This window comes from Meles meles, chromosome 7, assembly GCF_922984935.1.
Source record: "Meles meles chromosome 7, mMelMel3.1 paternal haplotype, whole genome shotgun sequence".
Classification (NCBI taxonomy): Eukaryota; Metazoa; Chordata; class Mammalia; order Carnivora; family Mustelidae; genus Meles; species Meles meles.
The window spans coordinates 125,119,865-125,125,323 of record NC_060072.1 but is presented as its reverse complement, the minus strand read 5'-3'; positions in this window follow the sequence as shown (position 1 = coordinate 125,125,323).

The following is a 5,459-nucleotide window of genomic DNA, read 5'->3' as shown; positions in this document are numbered from 1 at the left end:
CTCAACATTATCCTCAGGTTGGAACGGTAGTGACTCTGCCCTCAAGAGAAAACCACTGGAAGCATCCAGTTGGAGTCCCAGAGGAGAAAAGAGAGAGTCTGGTAGAGACAGTATTCAAGACGTAACAGGTTGGAGTTTTCCAGACCTGTTGTATGATGCTGGTACAAATTCCAAGCAGAATAAATGAAAGAAAAATCCACATATGGATGCATTATAATGAAATTGCAAGACAGTAAAGACAAAGGACAAATATTAAGAGCAGCCAGGAAGGTGAGAAGGTGGGCATGGACTGTTGTCCTGCAGGAAACAGCAGTCAGAGTGCAGAAAGCTGGAGGGGGTATAAGGATCTTTTCAAGTGCCAAAAGAAAAACAGCTAGATTAGAGATCTTAAGGCAGATCTTTTTGTGTGTGTTTTTTTGTTTGTTTTCATTTTTTAATTAAGCTCTAGGCCCAGTGTGGGGCTTGAACCCACAACCTCAAGATCAAGAGTCACAGGCTCTACCTACCGAGCCAGCCAGGCGCCCCTCAAGGCAGGTTCTAAGAAACAAGGCAAAATAAAGACATTTTCAGATAAGTCAAAACTAAGTTTGTCACCAGGAAGACACACATTAGATGAAATCTTCAAGGACCTCCTTCGGGCAGAAAGTCAGTGATCCCAGATGGAAGACTTGGGATGCAAGAAAGGATGAAAAGTATGTCGGCAGATGTAAACGGACAGCGCCTGCCTGGCATAGGAGTTGTACTATCTGGTGGGCCTTGAAGTATATATGGAAGTAAAATATCAGAGAAAAATAACGTGTAAGTCAGGAGCAAGTAAAGGAAGGTCCTTATATTATCTTAGAGGTTTGATTAAATTTAGACTTTAATAATTATGCATGTTTTAATTAGTAAAGCAAGTCCTTAAAAGAATAGAAGCACACCCTAAGTCAAACAGATTGGAAGAGAAGAATGCTTGGTTAATCCCAAAGCAAAAACTAAAGACAAAGGCAGGGTCCAAGGACCCAGAGGGGTCTTGCAGGACCTGCTAGGAGAGTAGGGTGGAAATCAAGCAGGAGGCAGCAGGAGATGAAAGCAGGATTTACCGAAGGCGTAGAGAAAGTGAAGGTACAGACGAGTGTCTGGGAGATTCAGGAAAGGAGGGAGTCTCATCGTGGCTCTGGGTCTGCGGTTTTTCTTGAGGATTGTGGTCTGGTGTTGGGGTCCTCTCAGGCATCCAGGAACTGGCTAGAAAAAAGATGAGGGCCCCTGGGACGCCTGGGTGGCTCAGTTGGTTAAGTGGCTGCCTTCGGCTCAGGTCATGATCCCAACGTCCTGGGATCGAGTCCCACATTGGGCTCCTTGCTCGGCAGGGAGCCTGCTTTGCCCTCTGCCTCTGCCTGCAACTCTATCTGCCTGTGCTTGCTCTCTCTCTCTCTCTCTAATAAATAAATAAAATCTTTAAAAAAAAAAAGATGAGGGCCCAGGTGTTACTCATTAGAGTCAGGGGTCTTGGGGTTGAGATGTCTAGCACCGGCGTCTGGACTATACATATGATCGCTTCGTTCGGTCATTCTCACCTGGTCCTTCTGTAGATGCTGTCTATTCTAGAGGAATCATTCATTCCTCCTTAGAAGGAGCACAGGCACTCCCTGGATACCAACTCATTACTCCCTCATGGAGCACACCTGCAGGACCAAGATGGCAGAACCACAGGCTCCTTCCTGCCCCTGCACACTCTGCCATGGCTCATCTTGCTTGGTTACCATTAGACTTCAGTACGGCCTCCTTTTGAGGTTTTTTGGTGTCCTTTCTTGCCCACCAGAGAAGTGCTAATAATGTGAAACTTTAAAAAGGTTCTCCTAGGTTCCTCCTAGGTTCCTTGGATTCTATTGATATGTCTCTGCCTCTTTCTCTACTGGTAGATTTGCATGCTAAAGACTATTGGGAGAGGCAGCCTTCCTTGGGTTATACAAGCTCTATACTCTTCTTACGACCAAGGGTGTCTATCTGCCTCTGATGGGCTTACCTAAGAGGGAGAGGCCATATGGACTTCCTCAACAGTGAGCAGACTCCCGTCCCTAGTACCTTTTCCTAGAGTCCCATTATAGCCGAGTCTCTGTCTGTCTCCTTTCCTGTCTATCCCCTCCCTTTTTATCCTCCTCCCCTGGTTCTCTTCTTCCTCTTCCTCCTTCTTTCTTTCTTTTTTTTTTTTTAGATTTATTTATTTATTTTAGAGAGACTGCACGCGCAGGGGTGGAGGGACACTCTTACTATATGCACACTAATAATGGTAAAGAAAGGGGTAGTCATGCTTTGATGCCTAGATTTTAAATCATAGAAGGATTTTATCTTTTCTGTCACCCATTATCTTGATGATATATGTTCAGAAATCCTAATTCCTAAACCACAAAATTGGAGAAGGAGTGATTTCTAGCCATTGTTCCTGCTGAATATAAAATCCAGTAAACCTATCACTGTCATTTGCCACCCATTTCTTTCTGTGGTTTACTTGGATTACTTTAGTGATCCTTTGAAAAATCTTAAAATAATAGGAAGTTATTAAAAATAAAGGTATTTTCCTTGATACAAACAAACAAACAAAAACACCCCAGTCAGAGAAATTGCTAAATGAGTTCAGTACATTCCTGCCTTGATAAGTATCTGAAGGAGGGAAGTCGCTTCTCATGAGAGAGAGGAATGTCGGTCTAGATTTGGTTCCCACTTCTCTGAATTTAAGAACGTGTTGACTTTCATATCTTCTGAAAACCACTTCAGAAATCACTTCCTGTGCCAGAAATGACAATAGTGAGAAATCTAATGCATCGAGCAAGTTACAAAATTCTTTGTGGGGTGATTTTCATTTTGCATGGTTTATTGTGTTCTGGTCAAGAGGTTTCATGTGGAGACATTTGCAAACTGCCTGTTTCCTTCAGGTCAATTAGGCTGTAGCTCAAGCACGCCGGGCAGTAGCTGGAAATGGGTATCCGGATGGCGTCCCTCGTGGTTTTCATTAGTGTAAACCGTTTTCATCATTGTTTTATAGATTATGTGCTAAAGTGAGTGGCACTTAAACCACTAAAAATCATTATGTGAAAGACTTAAAATAGCAAAACTGAGCATGATTAAAGTGCTTTTTCTTTCAAAGCAGGGATGTTAGGCAGCTACAATTTAGGACAGACAGCGTGTATCTGTGTACAAAGGTGTGAGGGCTTTGAATCAAGATGTCTGGGTCCATATCCTGGCTCCAATATTTAACCAGCTCTGTGACCTGGAACCAGTTACTGAAGCTCTCCACCATACTGGGTTACTGTGAGAATTTGAGAGTCTGAAGTACTAGCTATAGTTTTTTCAACAGAAAGAAATATAGCAAAATTATATTTTGTGTGTGAGCCTGGATCCATAGGCGACTTTTGATTTTCCTACTCAAGGTAAATTCCTAAATGTTCTTTAATAAGCATGCATTGCTTCCATATGGAAAAAAAAAAGGAAAAAGAAAAAGAAATATATCCAGGATTTCCCAGTTCATTCTGATAACAAATGATTCCTACCTTTATCCTAGGGCTCTATGGAAGTTTTAATGATAGAATTCTATTTTGTTAGTCATTAATAGAATGTTATATTCGTTCATTCTTCTCTCCACCCAACCTTTCTAGAACTACAGTGCTGAGAGATGCTGAGAGAGAGACACTGTAGGCGTTTGTCTCTGTGAGTTCATAGTCTTACCCAGAAAGAGGATGGGCAGGTATGATAGGAAAACAGATTTTATAGCAGAACATACTAAGTGCCTAAATAAGAGTGCTATGAGATCATGCCAGGGAAGGGCGACTAACCCGGATTCGAGGGAGTAAAGGAAGTGAGGAAAGTCTTCCTCTGAAGTGAGGCCACGGTGAGCAGAGCAAGGAGAGAGAGGGAGCTAGCCAGACACGCTTTGGGGTGGTTTGTGGGGAAGTGGCAGCCAGCCAAGGAGAAAGCTTGGTTGGTGAGAAAAAGCTGGGTGCCTTAAGAATCTGAAAAAAGCTTAGCCAGGGGTGGAGGCTGGAGTTTCTCAGAGAAGAGGCCAAAGGAATAAACAGTGACAAGGTCATGAAGGGCCATGCAGGACATCGGGTGGCGTTGAAACGTCATCTTTAGAATGATAGGGAACGTCTGAAGAGTTTTGTGAGTGAGTCAGGGTCAAGTTTGGCACTTTAGGAGGCTCACTTGGGCTGCCGTGGAGTGGAGGCTGGAAGAGGCGTGAACATCCCTGTAGTCTTCTGGAAGGGAGAAGCAGCAGCCTGGCCTAGGGTGGCAGCCGCAGGGATGGATACTGTGGAAGGCTTGGCGAAATGTCCCCTTGGGGGACAAGGAAGATGACAGAATCCAAATGGACCCTCAGACCCTCAACTGAAGATTCCCCACAGGAAAGAGGAAACACACTTGAGGCAACATTCAAATGATGTATTAACATGTCTCTGAAGAGCCACTCCTCCCAAAGCAAAAGAATGCAGTCTTGTTTTTTTTATTTCTTTGCAAATAAGGTCATTATGAGGAGGCTTTTCTGTGACTAAACTACAAGAAGATTCTCTGGGCTGTTCAAAGATCCTTTCTGTTTGTCTGTGAGACTGTTCATGGGCCCTTGATAAAGCGATGAGGTGATTTCGTACTGCGGACGATGGCCGGTACCCCCGAGGGCTCACGAGCATGACACGGAAAGATGCCATAGAAGGAAAGGAGCATGGTCTCTGCACTGAGTTCGACAATGACCTTGGACAGGGTTGAGGCTGCATGGGTGTGCAAGACTCTGGGATGGGAGATGGTTATGTGGCCCGGGTGAGATGCTTGTCAGCACTATCTAAAAGCTATGTGCAGAAATGTTCCAGAAGAATCAGGCTGGAGACAGAGGAGGCAATAATGCTTGTACAAATCCAGTGGTGATCTGCTGTTACTCAACTGTTACCATCCCCAGCTGAGAGCCTGCTGGAGCAGCCTGTGACCCAGAAGCTGTCTCTCTGTCAGTGTTGGGTTATATCTCCACTGCTGGGCCACCTGACTGCAGGTTTTCCCGTAGCTAAGTACCCTTTTTGACTTACCTACACAGTCCTTTGTCAGTCTAAATGTATCCGTGGCATTCCTCAATATGGCGGCTTTGCCACTGTCTTCTTTCCTTGATTCATTCAATGGTCATTTACGAGAGTGTTTGGCGCGCTGAGCTCTGGACACAAACCTGAGTGAGCCATCATTGCTGCCCTGCAAGGGGCCACCCAACCCAATTTGAGATTTACTCAGTGAGACCCAGGCCATTCGATACCCGTGACTAGGTTCTGTTCTGCTCAGCAGACGCATCTTTCAAGATTCAGCCCATTACTTCCCCTAATTTCTCTGGTCTATAGAAGTCATCTTTTATCTATCATGTTCTGGCATCAAATAATGGTCCTCTGGGCTGTTACTCACTTTGTCGAGAGTTTGTTACCTTCTTAACTGCGTTGTGGGTTCTGGGTGGG